Source organism: Erpetoichthys calabaricus, chromosome 11 (assembly GCF_900747795.2).
Source record: "Erpetoichthys calabaricus chromosome 11, fErpCal1.3, whole genome shotgun sequence".
NCBI classification, from domain to species: Eukaryota; Metazoa; Chordata; class Cladistia; order Polypteriformes; family Polypteridae; genus Erpetoichthys; species Erpetoichthys calabaricus.
The window spans coordinates 109,899,832-109,919,887 of NC_041404.2; positions in this window are offsets into that span (position 1 = coordinate 109,899,832).

Sequence of the window (20,056 nt, forward strand, 5' to 3'; positions counted from 1 at the left end):
GATTGTCACAAAGCAGATCTATCTTCCTTAACATTGGACATACAGTACTTCCTTTTGTAACTACAGATTAAGCATTACTTCTTGTTTAACTACTAAAAAGACACCTGCTGTCTCTGGCATATGTTCTTCTATTATACAACAATTAAATAAAGCACTAACTTTTCCAAGGTATCCTATAACACACCGTGTATCCCATCAGCTTAAAGTCACAGATACTCAGTCCTTAGACACTACACTCTCAAATGTGTCTTTTAAGTCATCATAGATGTTCTCAGTGATCTTTTCTTGGAGCTCTTAAAATATTAGTGCATGCATAACTGTAACTTGCTTGCTTAAACCTGTTTTGAGTTAACAAGACGGTGTTTATTCAAACGAGACTTACTCAGCTAAGTCTTGATTTCATAAGTGTGTTTCATGGTCTGGATAACAGAGAAATATCTTTTTTTTTTTGCTTCTGTAATAAAAATGAAACTTTAATTTACTGAGTTAGTCATTGGGTAGCATGGAAAACCTTAAAGTTAATCTTGTGTACTATTCCTCTTCTGATCTCAGGAGAAGCAAGAGTTAGCTGTAGTTTTCTTTCTACTGATGTAGTACAGTAGAGACTTTCCCCCGGCAGCCTCTTGTAAGCTAAGAGAAATCATCACAATATTGACTTGTATTTAAACTGTATTACAAATGTAAATGTGAACAGCTCTCTCAACCTCTCTAGTCATAGTCTACAAAAAAATAATTGAACTGAAATTAGATAGATAGATAGATAGATAGATAGATAGATAGATAGATAGATAGATAGATAGATAGATAGATAGATAGATAGATATTAATTTCAGTTTTGGAACAGTTACTAATAACAGTAGAAAAATGTTTAAATTATGAAGGTGACAGGTTCCAGTAGTGAGTACTGATTGCAAACCAAACAACCCATCTGCAGGAGAGTTTAATTTTTTTTAACATTTAGGTAGTAATTAGTTGTTTTTTTTCAATATTAGGTATGTATGAAAAACTTTTTAAAATTAATAAAAAACAGATGAGATTGCCATTCACAGTACCACATGTAGCATTAAAGGTCAAACACTAAAGTAAACTGTTACTTGTGACGTAAAGTAAAGCAAATGCAGCCAAAGCTGGCCCTTCGATGTATTGTTCATGTTGGCCCCCTGCAGGAGGATTACCGCTCTGTGAGCTTCCAGACCCTTAAAAGCCTTCTGACTCAATGTTTTAATGAGGAGGATTACAGCATTTTGTTTTCCCTCTACTGAGTGTCATTGGGAGTAAATACTGTCTAAGAGAGCGGACATCTGTAGGAAATATAGTCCTTGGGAGAACATAAGTCGTGCAGCGCAGTTAATCCTGTGCACACTGCTGTTAAGTCCCAGCTCCTGTTGCTCCCACTCAGAATAAGGAATTGCTTTCTGTTTTGAACTGATGAGTGGACTTTTAATTTGCTAGATCTGTATTGTTGCCTGAGGGGTAATTAAACTGAAAAAACTCTGCAGGAGCCCTGAGTCCATGGGCTGCATAAATTACCATGAAGCTATTGAACTGTACTGTTAAGGGCTTATTAGAGGAATAGTTGTTGTGAAGCATATTGATTTTATTGATATTTTTATTAGGGATATATATTGTCACATGTGATTTCAGTATTATTAGGGAGTAATTGGCCTTTGGCTTGTTTAAGTGTGTGCTCCTGCCTTTCTAAGTGGGCATACAAAAGTAAGAACAAGTCTGTACAGTACAGAATAACATTAAACAGTAGCCCTGTTACATTTGATTATATGATGAAAGCTTAAGTAGCCATCACGCAGTGAGTGTCACGAGAGCCAGGAGACTATTCATTTATATAACTAAAACAGGCCTAAACAGACAAAAAGAGAATTTGCTATTAGATGTGCATTTGTGATTATTTTTATTGTCCTTATTTCTTTTTGGGGATTAATCTAGTGTTTGTGGACCTTAAATTCCTGGTGCTTTCCACAAGCTGAGCCAAAGCCTTAAAGGGGTTACAGAATAAGCACTCACTTTTCTAAATTACCCGGGCCACAGTCATCCATAAATGCTAGTCTTATTTTAATTGCATTAGTCCCTCTGCTGTGGTGGTGCTTAATGTAAGCTATCTACACTAGGTAAACTGACATGACATCATACATGTACTGGAGACCCTGGAGACCACATCCATCAAAATTGTTCAATTTTGGGAAAAGTTCAAGGGGCTGTTTTTTTATTATTGCTCCCAAAGCACCAGGCGGTGGTTCAGTTTTTTTTACAAGAATTAAACTTTGAGTGGCTGCTTGGCTGCTCTGAAACCAACCAGATGAAGGAAAATACAAGGGTCCCAGAAGGGACAAGCAAGTATTTCACCACAGTGATAAAAGAAGTGGAGTTCCCTTCCAGCCCTGGCAGAATGAGAGATTAAGTGAATAGACACAAGTGGAGTGAGACATTATCTTGAAGGTCTTAAGTCATGCAGAATGCTGCAATAGACTGTTAGCTGAGTAAGAGATCTGATGCAACTAGGGGGCTCCGCCCCCTGCTCGCTTCGCTCGCCAACCCCTGGTGTTGGGAATGACAAAGAGCGTGATGTATGAATGAGATATAGAATAGTGTGACGGTGTAGATGATGCAAATAGAAAGCAAACAATAAAGTGTGTGGCACAGTGTAAAGGTTTATTTGAAAATTTCTTTGTACACGCCGTTTAAGTGTAAAAGGTAATTCCAGGTCAGAACTTGTAAGGTAAATGAAGATGGTTATTGTTGTGATCAGAGTCAAGTTTGTCAGAGCTTAGAAAGAGTTGTGTCTCTCCAGGAAGTAATGGAATGACTTGGGTATTTATGTTTTCCACATTAATATTTTTTGGACATAATATAGTGCGTTGTGTTAAAAGGGGGCATTTGGTCTAATGAGATTGCTGTTGCAAATCTCTCTGTAACTAAGTCGTCGCAGATAAAGGCTTGAGGAATTGTAATAATATGTGGCTGAAGTCCATCTGTATTGGTGAGTGTACCATCTCTTAGTTGTAATAAGCAATTGTTATGATCTGGTTCTGGACATCGTATCTTTTTTACTAACTGTATCTTTTGAAAGCAATGCCAATTGTCTGCGTATTTTAAGGTGCACTGAACAATAGCTGAGCGCATGGTATCTGGAAGAATAGCTAATCACTGTCTTAAGTCTCCTCCTCATAAAAGTACCTTTCCTCCAAAGCGAATATCATTATTCATAAACGTTTGTAGAAGTTTATGAATGGTGTTGAGTAAGTGACTTCATACCATTGTACATTCATCAATAATTAACATTTTTTCAAGACGGATGTCACGTGCAGTGCCACCGTTAATGTTCATAGTGGATACCGATTTGTAGGATCTAATGCAGTTGATAAAGATTTCACTTTCAGGTACATCGTTAGTTAGAAGCTCCTGTAGATATTCAGTATATGAATGTAAAGAAGGCAGTCTAATTTGACCCTTTTGATAACAACGTGTAAATGTATTACTTGTATTGGCAGTTGTTTCTTCAGGGAAGTGAACTGAATGACGGTGATTGCAAATGACATTCATTAATCCGAATGAATTTTCCTGGTGTATGTTTTGCTTGTGCCGTTTGAGAGGCGCGTTGTTGCATGTGTAGTATTTGGGACGTGTTGTTTTGGAGCTGTAATCGATTTGCCTGTGCTGTGTGAGAAGCCCATTGTAGCCTTCCTTGCCGTTAACGTATGTCTGAGACGGGAGGTGTTTCGTTTTGAATCCGTGCCTGTTGCGATGCAGCACTTTGATTGATAGATTGCGTCATGTGGATCTAGGATGTAGATTTGTGCATATTTGCATTGTTGATTTGTTTCAGGGTGCACTGTTCCAATGCGATGCAGTATTTGTGCACATATGCGAAAGCAGTATGGGCCATTGCCTTTTGGGTGGCCTGATATTTACTCCGGTAGATGCAAAAGCAAATGAACTATTGTAGGATCTAATGCAGTTCATAAAGTTTTTACTTTTAGGTACATCGTTAGTTAGAAGCTTTAGTTGAGCTTTGCGTTTTTGGAGTCGAGACATTTTTTCTTTTAGAAATATGGATAAGTAATAAGGAGTATTGCACTTACTGTTAATATGGAGCCTTTTCTGCGGTTGAATGGTTAATAGTGCCTTATTGTAATGAGATCCACCTATGCTGCATAGCCGTCTATTTTGTTGTTTCTTTCGTGTTCGTGTGTTTGTTCCTGTTATCCTTTCCTTTTCGTTTTGTACCCGTGACCGTGTATTCATGACTTGTTTCTTTCTCAGCATGCGAAATATGGATAAGTAATAAGGAGGATCGCACTCACTGTTAATATGTTTCCTTTTCTGCAGTTGAACGGTTAATAGTGCTTTATTGTAAGGAGATCCACCTATGCTGACACCTATGCTGTCTAGTGTGAAGGTGTTGACGTTCACTTTAGAATATGTGGCTTTGGGTGTCACTTCTTATGGATGTGTGTGTGGGGTGTGGACACTTTTTGTGACTGAAGACAGAGAAGAAAATTAAAATTAGTCAAAACCTTTTATTGATACATACCAGACAAGGGTAAAATGACAGAGAAACACAGTCCTAGGACACCGCACTTCATCTGCCTCGAGCGCAGATGTCCTTGCTCTTTTATACCTTTCTAATCTCCTGATCGTTGACCACGTAAGAAATAAAAATAGCGTCCTGACTCATTGTATTTTTCCAATTTTGTAAAGTCATTACCCTAAAGGTATATTTTCTTGTCACACTCATCATCAAAAGAAAACTTCCAGAAAGTATACATGCTTTTTGTCACGTACGCAAAACACAAACAAGTTTCATCATTCTGTCCTATTTTCTGTACACACATACATTTTGTTCAATTACATCATTTTATGTTTTTACACTCCTCCCTTTTTGAACAAAATGATGTGGGCAATATAATTAAATTGAAATGGTTGATGAAGGGGAAGGGGGGGGAAAAAGGGGGATGGGGAGGAGAAAATGGAAGAAGCTATACGAGACATGCGCTCCTCATGTAGCATATATGCCCTTTTCCATAGAGGCGGTAAAGTACCTAGATATTATATAGCGAAACAAAGGGATAATACAACAACCAACCAGGAGGAGGAGGCAAAATGCCACAACCAAAGAAATGAAAACAGATCTTATCCATTGTCCCCCAGGATCCGAAGGAGGATGCAAACCACTGATCCAGGGATTTGTAATGCCAGAATTAGTAGAAAGTTCTTTAGAGAGAGCAGTGAGGCCTGCCAATGCACGAGTTATTGATCCATCTGGCGCGGTATTATTTGGAATATATGTACAACAAGCATCACCAAACATAGCACAGACACCTCCCTTTTCCGCAAGTAACATGTCCAAGGCTAGACGATTTTGCCAAGTCATCAGAGAAGTATGATCAAGCTGTTCATGTATGCCTTCAATAGCGTCTTTGGTGAAGTTCAGCAACTTGATCCCTAGCTTTAAATCTGTCTGGGACACCCCTAGGGACTCCAATAGCATCTATGTATACTCCAGGGCCATGCAAGGAGATATTAGTAGGCATATGGAAAAGGGAGCGGGTATGTCGGAAATAAAAAGGAGGTGTGGAATAATATGGGGAGTGAGAGGGAGGTAAGGATAGAAGTCTAAAAGGCATAACTAATTGGATTGGAGCACAGGTACCAGACCAGTTAGGGGGAAGGGTGGCAAATAATTTGGACCTACAGCACATCCACCAAATATCTGATCTAGGAGTGGTTTGGGAGAGAAGAAAGGAAGACAGAACGGTGTTCAGAGAAAAGTTAACCTGAAAAGTTTGAGAACAGAAAGAAAATGGTAATTCTCCTACCCATGTCGTTCCATTAGATTTGAAACATGTATAATTTCCTTCGTGAGTTTGAAACATAGGGGTAGCCATGTGACGGGTGGGGGGAAAAAGAATAGATAGATTAGAACACTTTGAACCAGAGAGGGGTTTCTTGGAAGTAGTGAATAAGTACAGAAGGCAGGGCAACCCCACGGGGTCAGAAATGTTAGATAATGGGAAAGGGACTGTAGCTAAATGGGGACGGGCTGCAGCGCACGCATAACAATGAGAACGATTAACTTGCTTAGCTGAATAGAGAACCCACTGCAACCATCTATTCTGATCCCCATAACCAGTTTCTACTGAAAAAGTGGATGAAAGGGTGGAAATATTCATAATCTTAACAGGAGAAAAGTCTGAACCAAAAGTTGGGGAGATGGGTGTGTGTGCAAGAGAATGAGGGGTGTCAGTAACAGGATTGTCAATCTTAATTAGAAATCTCCCTAAAGGGTCTGTTCCAGATACATATGCCCCCAATACATAGGTTCCTGAGTCATGTAAAGAGGGGTTCTTCAAAGTAATGATCAAGGGGTTACAATGGTTGTCAGCACATTCATGAGAGGCATGTCCTTTTATGATAGAAAACCGATTTTTCAAACCGTATTTTTGGGCCTCAAAAGGTTGATAACCCCAGTCCTCAGTTCCAGTGTTAGCAAAAACCCATTGCCAGTTGTCGCAGTTACTTCCCCTCATACACACGTATTTGTCAGACCCGGTCCACTGGGCTTGTCGACCAGTCCCACAGTTGATAATAGAGCAGAAATCAAACTGCACTGATGTGGTAATTCCTAACGGGAAAGTCAAGGTGACCAGGGCAGTAGACAAGGGAAAAGAAAAGCATAGTAGCACAGCAATCAAGGGTGCCATCTCTTGCAATGTGAGGCGTGAATCCAGGCAGGCAGTCCTTCAACTTTCACGGCGTGTGGTGTGGGTAGAAGAATTTGGAATGGTCCTCTCCACCTAGGCTGATGCCAGTGTTTCCTCCGAGTATCTCGAACCAGGATCCAGGTGCCCAAGGGAATTGGTAAATCCTTGGAAAGGGGACTGGTCCTCCAGGCTTGATTAACCTGCTGGTGGATTTCCTTCAACGAGGTTCGTAAACCTGCAAGACTAGAGAGAAGATCATTGTCCACAGTATGCAAATTCACATTTCCTACAACCATGCCATCGGGCATGGGACGTCCGGTCAGAATCTCAAACGGCGATAGTCCCAGTTGTCGGTGTGTCCGTCCCCTTAGTCCCATTAAAGCTAAGGGTAGTGCATCCGGCCATGATAAATTAGTTTGTTCACAAATTTTTGCGAGTTTAGCTTTTAAAGTGCCATTGTCTGTTTGTAACTTTTGAGGGATACCCCATCTTGGAATAATCTCTTTAATTAGTGCTTTAGCTACTGTTTTGGCATTGTTGTTTTTTGAAGGGACACATCACATCGACAATCACAAGACAATATCGGTACCCTTTAGACGGGGTTAGTTCAATGAAATCCATTTGGAGGTGTTCAAACGGACCCATTGGATTAGGGGTAACGGCGGGACTTACCTGGGTACCTTTTCCCACATTAAACTTTTGACATATTGCACAGCATCTGCAAAATTGCTCTGCATATGTAGAGAAACCTACAGCTTCCCAATGTTTTTCAACATCTCGAACCATGGCATCTCTTCCTGCGTGATCGAGGCCATGGGCGATTTTTGCCATTCCTGGGAAAGAGGCTTTTGGGAGAAAAGGTTTGTTAGTGTGTTTATGAGTCCAGACTCCATCAGAGAGGGACCCTTCTTTGGACCATTTTCTCCTTTCGATATCCGTGGCTGCACTCTGTAAAGAAATAATTTGATTATCAGGGTCCTGGTCATTTCTCTGTTGGAATAAAGAAATTGGTGTGTTATTATATGCAGCCTCTTTAGCAAAGTGGTCAGCTAATTCATTTCCTTTGCTAACAGGATCCTGTTTTCCTGTGTGAGCTTGACATTTAACAATCGCTAGCTTCGATGGTTTGGTTATGGCTTCTAAAAGGGATTCGATCAATTTCTGATGTTGGATGGGTTTGCCAGTACTGGTCTTAAATCCCCTTAGTTTCCATAGTGCTCCATGATCATGGCAGACTCCAAAAGCATACCTGGAATCTGTATAAATTGTTACGATCTTCCCTTCGGACAGCTGACATGCTCGAGTGAGTGCTATGAGTTCAGCTGCTTGTGCACTTAAGCTTGATGAAATTCGATTTGCTTCCAGCAGGCGGTCCCCTTGGACCACTGCGTAACTAGTTGAGATGTGAAGTTTTGGCTTGTACTAGGACAGAATGTACAGCGTGAGGCACTTTAACTGTTAGGGGGCTCATGAGAACTACATCCGTGCTTGCTAATACAGCTTCTGTTGTTGCAGCCACAGCACGAAGACACGGAGGAAGTGCTGCGGCCACTGGATCCAGTTTTTTAGAAAAATAAGCCACCGGTCTTTGTTTATCTCCATGTTGTTGCGTCAGTACTGCATTCATAAATCCCTGCTTTTCGTCCACGAACAAAGTGAATGGACGAGAATGATCAGGCAAACCTAGCGCGGGCGCAGATAGAAGAGCAGTTTTGAGGTTACAGAGAGCCTTCTCAGCCTGTTCATTCCATTGGACCTGGCCAGAAAGGAGGATGCCAGGAGTATTAGCCAATTGTTGCAACGGCTGTGCTCTTTCAGTAAAATTTAGAACCCACTGTCTGCAGTAGCCCAGAATACCTAAAACAGACATAACCCGTTGTTTTGTGACCGGTCTAGGAAGATTTTGGATGGCTGTAATGCGATCGCTAGAGAGAGCTCTTGTTCCATACGTAATGTCATGACCTAGATATTTAGCTGCAGCTTAACTTTTAGAAACTTTATGGCCATTTTCCCCCAGAAACAGCAACAATTTCTGAGTATCTATTGTACAATTTTCTTCCGTAGCGCTACATATCATTTCCATCTACATACTGTATCAATGTACTACCTATTTCCGGCCAAAAGCCTTCTAAAATTTGGGCAAGAGCTTGTCCATAAACACAAGGGGCTTCAGTGTATCCCTGAGGCATGACGGTCCATGTCCAACGGCGGTACCGCGTTTGACGAGATCGGGATGTACGGCGGAGATGCCAGCCTCTGCTTCGGGAGACAGAGGATATTGGGCACGGTGCGGGCGGAAGGAGGATTTCGGGTGGATCACCAGAGGCTCACAATGGGCTATCCTTCCATAATCATTCTTTCCCTGGGACCATAGTGAATCAGGGAGCATAGAGAGCCAAGAAGGGAAAGTGGTTTGTAATGAACAAGCAAAAGAAGAAGGACGGCACAAAGCGCGATGTACTAAAAAAATCAGTTTGAAACACCACTTTAGTTATTAAACGGTCAGGAGTATCAAAAATACCTGGAGTAACTTGTAACCAGTCTGTTCTTTCAAGGCATTTTTCTACCCATGGTCCTATTTCCCCCCATTTAACAGTGCGTGATTTAGCTAAGGAAATATGAGGCACTGTGCCGCCAAGATAATATATGTGCTGTGAGCATGTAAGATGAACAGAAGCAGCTGCCTTTGTGGATGAAATAAAAACACAGGAGATGTGAAGGGTTTCGGGGCAAGTACCAGAAGTAAGGAAAGATTCTAGCCAGGGGGTGTCTGCTTCTATAGGGAAGTATTGGGCAGTACAGTGTAAAATGTCAGGGGCCTGTAAATTGGGAAAAAGACAAGGGGAAAAAGAGTGTAGGGCTTTGAGGAGAATGGTGTGTGGGGAAATATCTAAAGTCCATGCTGCAAAAGAGGGTTTGGGGTAAGGGGTAATTTGACACAACAACTTGGGGGTAGAACAGAAAAAACCTTTGTCAGTCATAGAAATAGAAAGAGAAAGTTTTGTCATGAGATCTCTTCCTAAAAGGTTAACAGGACAAAGCTGATTCAAAAGAAAACGATGCAGTAAGGTATGTCCGCCAGGACGTGACTGGACTTGAAGAGGTTTTGATACTTGAAGAAGGTGAGGTTGTCCAGAAGCAGTAAGCACAGTAACAGTTTCGTTCGAGGCAGGGACCTTTGCCAGCGAGAGGGTAGATCGAGTGGCACCAGTGTCGATTAAGAAAATAGTCTCAGTGCCATCAACGAACAATGTCAGTAAAGGATCAGTCTCTGAATTATGGGTGAGCAAAGGTAGTTGAAAAGAGTGGCTGGAGGTCCCTGCGTTTTCCTATGGCCAGTATTGTTGGTCAGGGGTGTCAGAAAAAACAGGTGGAATAAGGGGAGGTGGGGGCTGTTGCTGTCTGTAAGGGCACTCCCGACGAAAATGTCCAGTTTCACCACAGGCGTAGCAAGAGAAGGAATTAGCATTGGAATTTAAGGGAGAGGGAATAAAAGGATTCTTATTGTGGTCAACAGGAGGAGCTCTAAAACCACCTCGTCCTCTTCCTCGTCCTCGTCCCCTTCCTCTAAAGCCATATCCTCGACCTTGGTCAGGAGCATTCCTGGTATAATAGTTCATCTGTGCTGCCAATAATTTGGCATGAGAGTCCGATTCCTTCTGCTTAGTTTGTTTTTCGGCATGTTCAGCATGTCGTTTGACTTCATCAAACGTGGCACTTTCCCACTCTATACAGGAAGTGCGGACCTTGTTTTGTATATCAAGGCGCAAACCGGAAACAAAAGGTGGAACTGCAGCTTGGGTGCGGTCATCAACATTTTCCAAGCCCGAGTGATTAGACATAAGGTCTTGAATCCTATGTGCCCATTCATCAACCGTTTCGTCTCTCTTTTGTTTTGCAGCAGAAATAAGGGACCAGTCCGTTCCTTTTTTATATTTTTCTGCAATATTTTGTCTCAACGCCTCCCATTGTGGGTTAAATTCGCCTTCCCCACCTATCCCCTGTCCTCGAGTTAAAGCTGGGTTCCATACCCATGGAACGTCATTGCGGACACCCCTGCTAACAGTGGCCCATGTGGTCCCAAGCTTTCGACGAAGTACCTGGGTCCATTCAGCAGCATTTGGCTTATACATGCTATCTAACTGATCAAGTTGTTCAACAAATTTTAGTCCTCCTACTTCCTTTGGATCTGGAAGTGCATTCACGACATCTTTTAGTTCTTGGATGTCCCAATTCCGATTTATCATAACTGTTGTGGGATTTTGGGGTCCAGCTGGATGGGCAGGGTTATAATGGGGATTGGGAACTTCTATTAAAGGACAAGTAAGTAAAGGTGAAGGATCAGAAGAGAAAAAAGTTGGAGCTGGTTTGTGACTTCGAGTGCATTTGGAGACGGGGGTTTGTCTAGTACAGGGTGGGTCATCACGATGGGTTGAGGGGTCATAGTGATCTGTGCCTGGGGAATCATCAGGGGAAACTTCTGCTAGTTGTAGTGCAGGGGGGGCAGTCGGAATGGGGGATAGAGGAGGGGATAATGGAGGTGCCTGAGGTTGGTACTGAGGAGGGGAAAAAATAATAGGATAAAGGGGGTCTTTATTTGGATTATTCTTCCTTTTCCTCCCATCTGCCTGTGGTTCAGTGCCTATCTGAACTTTCTGTAATGTAATTAGTAATTCCTCTTTCTCCTTTTTAGCCTTTCCCTCATTTGCCCGCAACAATTCATTCTGTTTCTGTACTGCTTCTAAATTTCTGTCTTTTATTACTAATTCCCATCTATCGAACATATCCATTCAATACGGTCCACTATTATAACAACCCTGCTTATTCCTACACAGGATCTTCCTAGTTTCCTGTATTTCATTTGCATCTCCTGTCCCCTCTATCGGCCAACGCCCACCACTCTGTCTATTCCATTTCTTACATGCCTTCTTGAAATCTAAACCTGTCTTCTTTTCTATAAATTTCCTAGGAGACCCATTCTTACGGGGCGTCTGTTGATCCTCCGAAAATAATTCTTCCAGCATTAATGATTTTGATCCCCCTGTGCGGCGATTAACAGGCTTACTGTTATAAGTTCCCCTTGCTCTCCCGGGTTCTGTATTTAATTTTCCAACTATTTTTCCATAGCGCTACATATCTTCCATAGCGCTACATATACTGATTCGCCTAATCCCTTGTCCGTATGAATCAGCGAGGTATTAAGTGTGCCACTCACTATTCCCTTACTGTTCCCTTCTTTTTCCCAAGGGGAGACACCTAACTATCGGTCCTTTCCCAGTTCCCAGGAGAACACAGTATTGTTGCTTATTCCGTATGTAGATTTATTTATTTTTCCATAGCGCTACATATCTTCCATAGCGCTACATATCATTCCGTTCCTAACAGCAATCCTGCAATCTGTGCTCTTTTCGGTTTATATTTCCATACCACCCCGTTACTCGTCCCGTTAGCCTGTCCGCTCACATCCCCGGATTCCAGCTCAGGTGACTTCGTGTCCGATTCGGTTCAGCAGAATACTACATCAATACGTCCAGCCGAGTCTAGGATATGGGTGAGGCCAGTATCCTTTCGTCAGACCTTTCGTATGCGTCAAACTGCTTGGGTCAAGTCTCCATCACCTTAAGCAACCCGTTGAGATATGAGTATGACTAGACGGTCAACAGGAAACTCGCCCTCCCGTTATTTAGAAAATAAAAAATGTTCGGAAATCCCCCGGTGCTTACCCCAGCCTGGAAGTGTGCAAGCTCTGTCTGGAAATCCGTTCAGTCACTGTGGATGTAGCAAAGAGGAGACCAGGGGCTCCTCACGCAAGAACTGTTTCAGGACAGGGCAGTCCTAACTTTTGCCGGAGCTGCATGCTCTGCTGCCGGAGCGCTCAAGTTGACGGCAGTCCGCTGGTAAGACGGATCACTGAAATGGTCTCGCTGGAGGAGTCGACCGGCCGTCTCTTGCCCCACGTCCGGGCGCCAAAAACTGTGGACACTTTTTGTGACTGAAGACAGAGAAGAAAATTAAAATTAGTCAAAACCTTTTATTGATACATACCAGACAAGGGTAAAATGACAGAGAAACACAGTCCTAGGACACCGCACTTCATCTGCCTCGAGCGCAGATGTCCTTGCTCTTTTATACCTTTCTAATCTCCTAATCGTTGACCACGTAAGAAATAAAAATAGCGTCCTGACTCATTGTATTTTTCCAATTTTGTAAAGTCATTACCCTAAAGGTATATTTTCTTGTCACACTCATCATCAAAAGAAAACTTCCAGAAAGTATACATGCTTTTTGTCACGTACGCAAAACACAAACAAGTTCATCATTCTGTCCTATTTTCTGTACACACATACATTTTGTTCAATTACATCATTTTATGTTTTTACAGGGGGGGGGGGGGGGTGAGGATTGTTGTTGCGCGAGCGTCTTCTTTCTTTTTGTGTTCCTGTGTCTTGTTGAATCCCCCTCTATGTGTGTGTCCCGTCCCTTGCTTGTAGGGTCTGTGGGGTGGTTTTGTGTTCTTTTTTTTTGTGTTCCATGGGCTTGTTGAATCCCCCTTTTGGTGTGTGTCCCGTCCGGTGCCTGTAGGGGGGGGGGGGGTGCCTTGCTGTTGTGCGCGAGCCTCTTTTTTTTTTTTTTTTTTGGGTCTAGTTTCGTGTGCAATGTGTTTCGTGCTTTGCCTGCGTTTGACTACTTTTTTATGTGCCTTTTCCTTTTTTCGGTGCTCGTTGCGCTTCAGTACTTTGACTCCTTTTTTCTCTTTTTTCTGTGCTCACTCCTTTTTTCTGTGGTCTTGTCCGCCACTCGCGGACTCTTTTTGCGCCTGCGCAGTACGTCTTTTTGTGGCTACGGCCCATGGCCGGATGTCCCTGCGTCCATCCGGTTTAGCATTCTCTGCGGCTATGGCCCATGGCCGGATGTCCCTGCGTCCATCCGGTTTAGCATTCTCGGTTAGTAATATGGATACACAAACCTTGGCATTAACATTAGATTTCTATCACATGTAATGGCCATTGGAGAACTGTTTTTGTTTTGTACAATCATTTTACATACTTTAACTATATATTTAGAAGTCATTTTGTAAATTGTAGGCTCATAAAAGTAAATGGCATCAATTTACAAATCACCTCTACTCGGAAGATGCCCAGTATAAACATGGGTGACACTTTAGTTTAGGTACTGCAAACATGCATCTATTACTCATTTACACTTATGTAACAAGACCTTAACAAACAGTTATTTGGGCCTTCATAACACTTACAGTATAAAGCATGTACAGAAAAGCCAAGCAAAATGACACGTTTTATTGGCTAACTAAAAAGATTACAATATGCAAGCTTAAAAGATTACAATATGCAAGCTTTTGAGGCAACTCAGGCCCCTGGCAACTCAGGCCCCTTCTTCAGGCAAGATGCAAGCTTTCGAGGCAACTCAGGCCCCTTCTTTACATCTTGCCTGAAGAAGGGGCCTGTGTTGCCTCGAAAGCTTGCATATTGTAATCTTTTTAGTTAGCCAATAACAGGTGTCATTTTGCTTGGCTTTTCTCTACATTCATAATGGCTAACACGGTACAACACCCTAGTACTACAGTATAAAGCATCAATAAAGTGTTTATTCATCTCTGCAATGTGGCCTACTAAAAACAGATAGATAGATAGATAGATAGATAGATAGATAGATAGATAGATAGATAGATGTTAGGGCCTTTTTGTAACCTAAAAAGGGCACATTTGTAACTTTAGTAGGGAGCTTTTGTAACTCGGCATAGGGAACATTTTTAACTTTTGGGGAACTTTTGAAACATGAGTCAGGCACTTTTGTTACATGCCAAAAAAAAGGGCATTTTTGTAACATGAAATGGTGACATTTAATCAAATGTTTAGCTGTACAGGTTTGTTGTCAGCCCCCCTCCTAACCCTCCTATACATTTAGTTTAAGCCCATTGTTCCCACAGTTGGCTGCAGCTCCCAATGCCCTCATACTGGACTAAGATGGCTGATATAATCAATGGACTAGTTCCATTAATAAACATTAAGGATGAGTTCATACAGTATAGCATTAGATTAAAGTGCTCTGATAATATGTATTTTGATTTATTTTTTTCATCCTACTGTTACAGTTTTGTATTCTGTATGCATATGCAGTACTGTATATGATGTGTGTTTTTGATTTTTTATTACTCACATTAGTAATTTAGGTCTGTTGTGTAGTTGTACTCAGTCCTGTATTGTTGCTGCATGTTTATTCAGAAGTAGGACCCTAAATATTAATGCTTTTTGTTGTATTATAAGGTACAGTGACAATAGATTAAACAGCAGAACTGCACAGGGTTGCCCAGCTGACACTGATAGATAGATAGATAGATAGATAGATAGATAGATAGATAGATAGATAGATAGATAGATAGATAGATAGATAGATAGATACTTTATTAATCCCAAGGGGAAATTCACTGCAAGAAGCAAGCCCCCTGTGATAGTCAAAGCAGGCATGATGAGGGTTCCACTACCAACTGAGCACTTTTACATGTTATTGTACTTAACAGAAACGCAGCAGGCCAAGGCTTTCCTAGTCAATGTGATTTTTTTTTAGAAAAAATCAATAATCCTGAAAGTTTGCATTAAATTGATTTGCAGATCTGTCTCTGTCACATTTTCATGTACCCCATATGTCTGCATGGGTTTTTGTACCACACTGCTGCAACATGCTGGACATTTTAAGTGTCCCTTCAAACTGGAACAGCACATCTGACTGCAGGTGTAGTCTCCCTATCCTGTCTGTGACTGCTGAATGGACAGGTTCTGGTGCTTTTGATGCTGAGTGGGAGGGAATAAGCAGGACAAAAATAATTTAAATATTGAATAAAGTATATACACTAATTATTCACAATGCATTAGATAAAATGCTTAATTTTTCATGAATTAAATTGAGACACGTCTTTTGATGCAATTTAGACATGAAGTGATGACATTCCCTGACCATCTTCCACAGAGATTGTTTTCTTAAAACAGGATAATATTTGTTATTTTCTAATTCCAGATTTTGGGATGAACTTGTCCTGCATCCTATGTAAAATGTTTTTAAAGCAGTTCCACTGCTCTTTACTCACTGTCTTCTCACCTTAAATCTTATTCCAGTTTATTCATTTTATCCTCTGCCGCATCTGTTTCTCCTAACTCTTCCAAAACACTGAGAGTTATATCATATTCTGGTCATTTGATCCCAGTGGTCCAATCACATGCACACTCTCAATTCTATTCTGATTATTACAAAATACTTACTGCAGACAGGCTTCCTCCTCACTGATGGGTTATTAAACAGCCCCCGATTACGTCTAAAAACTCCTGCTGCTGCTCTCTGATATTTGCAACATTAGCCCATTTAATATTTGGATACATAAAGTCTTTCATGACTAGAAAATCCTCCTGCAAACTTACCATTTAATATTTGTAAATTAAATTACTGTCTGCATTGGGGGGGCTATAACACACTCCTAAAATAATGCCTCTTCTTTCTTTTCAGTTCTGTCTTTCCTTCCTAATAAAAGTGTACACCTTTATGTTCTGCTCATGCTCATCCCTATCTTTTTTATTTAGCCAGTGTGGCAGGCGGCCGGGGTTCATGCCCAGCTGGGACGCCCCTGCACCGTATCTTCAGGGGGAGCAGCCCTGGATGGTGCAATATCTCCCCCTGGACGCTAGATGGCCGCCCCCCTGGGTTGGAGAGGTGCCTCGGGTTCCTGCAGGGCTCCACGGGAGTTGAAGCTGGGTGCAGCCCTGTTGGGTCCTGCAGGCACCACAAGTGGGTGCTGCAGCTGGGTATCCTGAGCCCCTGTGAGCAACGTATTCACCATACCCGGAAGTGCAGCTGGGTGAGCTATAAAAGGGGCCAACAGCCACCACTCGAGGGGCCAGAATCGGGAGGTAGAGGACGAGGTTGCCAGGGAGGAGTGGTGGAGGAAGAGAAAGTGCTTGGTTTGGTGTACTGTACTGCACTGTGCTTGGGACTGTGTTGTGGCTGGAGGAATTATGGGGAAGACGTGCCCTCCAGCTGAAGAAAAATAAACAGTTTATTTTATTTTACCATTGCCTCCCGTATGAATCTGTGTTTGATCGGGTGCTCTTCTTACACCGGGTTTAAACTATTGCTGTAATATCATAATTGTGCTTAGCTACATATTATTACAATTTATTTATTTTCTCTCATTATTGCTAACATTATGGTAAGCATTTTAATGTGTTACTTATTTGAGTTTTGCACTTTAACCTTGGGTTAGAATTTATGTTACTATGCATTCATATTTCACCACTGTTCATGTTGAGATTTTAAATACAATATAACATTACAAACCTTTTGAAAAATAAAAAAACAGATCTCCATGTTGTCTGTGCTACGCTATCATTTAGACTCAAAGTCAAGGCTGATTTTTCTGCACAGTAAACACACTCTATAAACATAAATGATATGAAAATAATGATTTACATTAATATTATATTTTATTTTTAGCGATTAAAATAATTATACTAAATAAACAACATATAGCGTTACTTAAATAATATAGTTTTTTTGAATAGGAGACAATTGCATCTTAGCAAGAGCATTTACATTTAATAAAATAATAGAGAAAAGCCAAGCAAAATGACACCTTTTATTGGCTAACTAGAAAGATTACAATATGCAAGCTTTCGAGGCAACTCAGGCCCCTTCTTCAGGCAAGATGTAATACAGAAACTGAAGTTTCCTATGTTTATATACACACTCTAGGACAAGAAACAACATTGGTAAATCTTTAAATGAGAGATTTTGTATGTAAAAAATTAATAGATTCATTCAGGCTAGGGTTAATTTAGCAAGAGAGAAAAGAACAATGTATTGTCAAGATCTCTGGATAAGATAACTGTCCAACAAAGTCTTTTGAAGTTTGTAATGAGTTTTTCAAAACAATGTGGGTCTGTAGACAGGTTGTCTGTCATTCTGAGAGATGTAAACAATCCTCATATCTGGCCATAAAACTCTTGTCTTTATTCAATCCATGTTGTAAAGTATTAAATTTTAGCATGAGTTTAACTTCCCATTCTTTTCTCTCTTGCTGTGTTTTGAAGTTGCCCATAAGCACTGTGACCTTAAAGTCCTTCTCACAGTGTCCATGGCTGTTGAAGTGGGCCGCCACAGGAACATCTGTGTTGCCATGTTTAATGTGGAACCTGTGTAAGTTCATTCTCTGGCGGAGTGTTTGTCCAGTTTCTCCCACATAGAGTGCAGTGTCAGGACATTTCATGCAGAAAATTAGGTAGACTACATTAGATGATCTGCAGGAAAATGATCCCTTGATGTGATGTTCGAGTCGGCAGTGTGGTATAACTATACGGTCTGTATCATAGATGTGGGCACATGTTTTGCATCTTTTCTGTAGGCATGGAGATGTGCCATTTTCTGTTGGTTCACTTAGGGAGCCTCGGACAATTAATTGTTGAAGGTTTGGTGGTTGTCTGTATGCCAGGAGGGGAGGTTCAGGAAATACATTTTTCAGTGTTTGGTCATTGTTTAGTATTGGCTGAAGTTCTTTTATAATTTTTCGAAGTGTTTCAAGATGTGGGTTGTAGGTGACAACAAGGGGGATGCGATCCTTGTTGTCTTTGTTTTTATATTCCAGAAGGTTGTCTCTGGGTATGGCAGTAGCTCTTCTTATTTGAGTGTCTGTTGTTTTCGGGGTGTAACCTTGTTTGATGAAATCTTGTCTGAGCTCCTGCAGTTGTTGATCCCGGTCTGTTGGGTCTGAGCAAATACGATTGTACCGTATTGCTTGGCTGAAAATAATGGAGCGCCTTATATGCTTGGGGTGGAAGCTATCATTTTTCAGGTAGGTCCGTCTGTCTGTCGGTTTGTGAAAAATAGAAGTTACAAGGGTGTTGTCTTTCAGTTGAACGGTGGTGTCAAGGAAGCTGACTTCTGTTTTTGAGTAATTCAGCTTCAGCTTTATGTTGGGGTGAAAACAATTATATTCATTATGAAAATGGAGAAGGTCCTTTTCACTGGCAGTCCAGATTATGAAGATGTCATCTATGTAACGGAGATACAACATTGGTTTTACGATGCACATTGACATGAAATCTTCCTCCAATTTTGCCATAAAAAGATTTGCATAGTGAGGTGCAAACCGACATCCCATTGCAGTCCCCATTTGTTGTAAGTAGCAATCCTGTCCAAAAGAGAATAGATTATGTGTCAGAGTGAATTTTATCATTTCTATTACTGACTTTGTGGGTAAATCATGTTGTTTGAGGTACATTTCACATGCCAATATGCCATCATCATGGGGGATGTTAGTGTAAAGTGCCTCAACATCCATTGTGGCCAGTAAGGTTCCCTCAGGTAAGGGGCCTAAAGCAGACAGTTTTTTTAAGAAGTCAGTGGTGTCCTGGATGTAGCTGGTTGTGTTACGGGTGAGGGGTTTAAGGATCTGCTCCACCCAACCTGAAACATTTTCTGTAAGGGAGCCAATTCCTGAGATTATAGGTCTTCCTGGGTTCCCTTCTTTGTGGATTTTAGGAAGCATGTAGAAGTAACCCATTTTGGGGTTCTCAGGAATTAAACTGTTTACATGATCCCTGATGTCAAGAGGAAAGCTACTTACTATTTTTTTTAGTTCCTTTTTGTAGAGATCTGTTGGGTCTTCTTGCAGTTTGTGATAATGCATAGTATTGGACAATTGTCTTTGTGCCTCCTGTATGTAATCTGACGTGTTCATGATGACTAAAGCACCCCCTTTGTCTGCTGGTTTGATAATGATTTCTGTATTTTCCCTTAGTGAATGTATGGCTCTCCGCTCATCCCTAGTAATGTTTTCTATCCGATTTTGTTGCCTGTTTAAGATTCCTGTTTTCACTCTCTGTCGGAAGCAGTCTATATAATTATCCAGGGTAGAGTTTCTGCCAGCTTCTGGTGTCCATGTGGATTTATTGGTGGGGTTGTTGTAACTGCTTGTTGTTGGTTCCTGTGTGTTACTGTTTTCTTTCTTGTGGAAAAATTCTTTTAGTCTGAGTTTTCTGAAGAATTCTTCCATATCACTGCAGAGTCTGATGTTGTCAATGGGCTTTGCAGGACAATATGAGAGTCCCTTTGTAAGTACCGACATCTCTGCTTCATTTGGTGTGTATGAGGAGAGATTAACAATGCAGGTCTGTTGCTCTTTGTTTTTTGCTATTAAGTGTCCAGCTTTCTCTCGTAGTCTATGCAGCTTTTTCTTTTTGTTAACAATAAGGAGTTTCTGGAGTCTTTTGTAATAGCAATGGAGCTCCTTTACCATCTCCTGCCTGTCATTTCCAAGGAGCAGGATGAGGTTT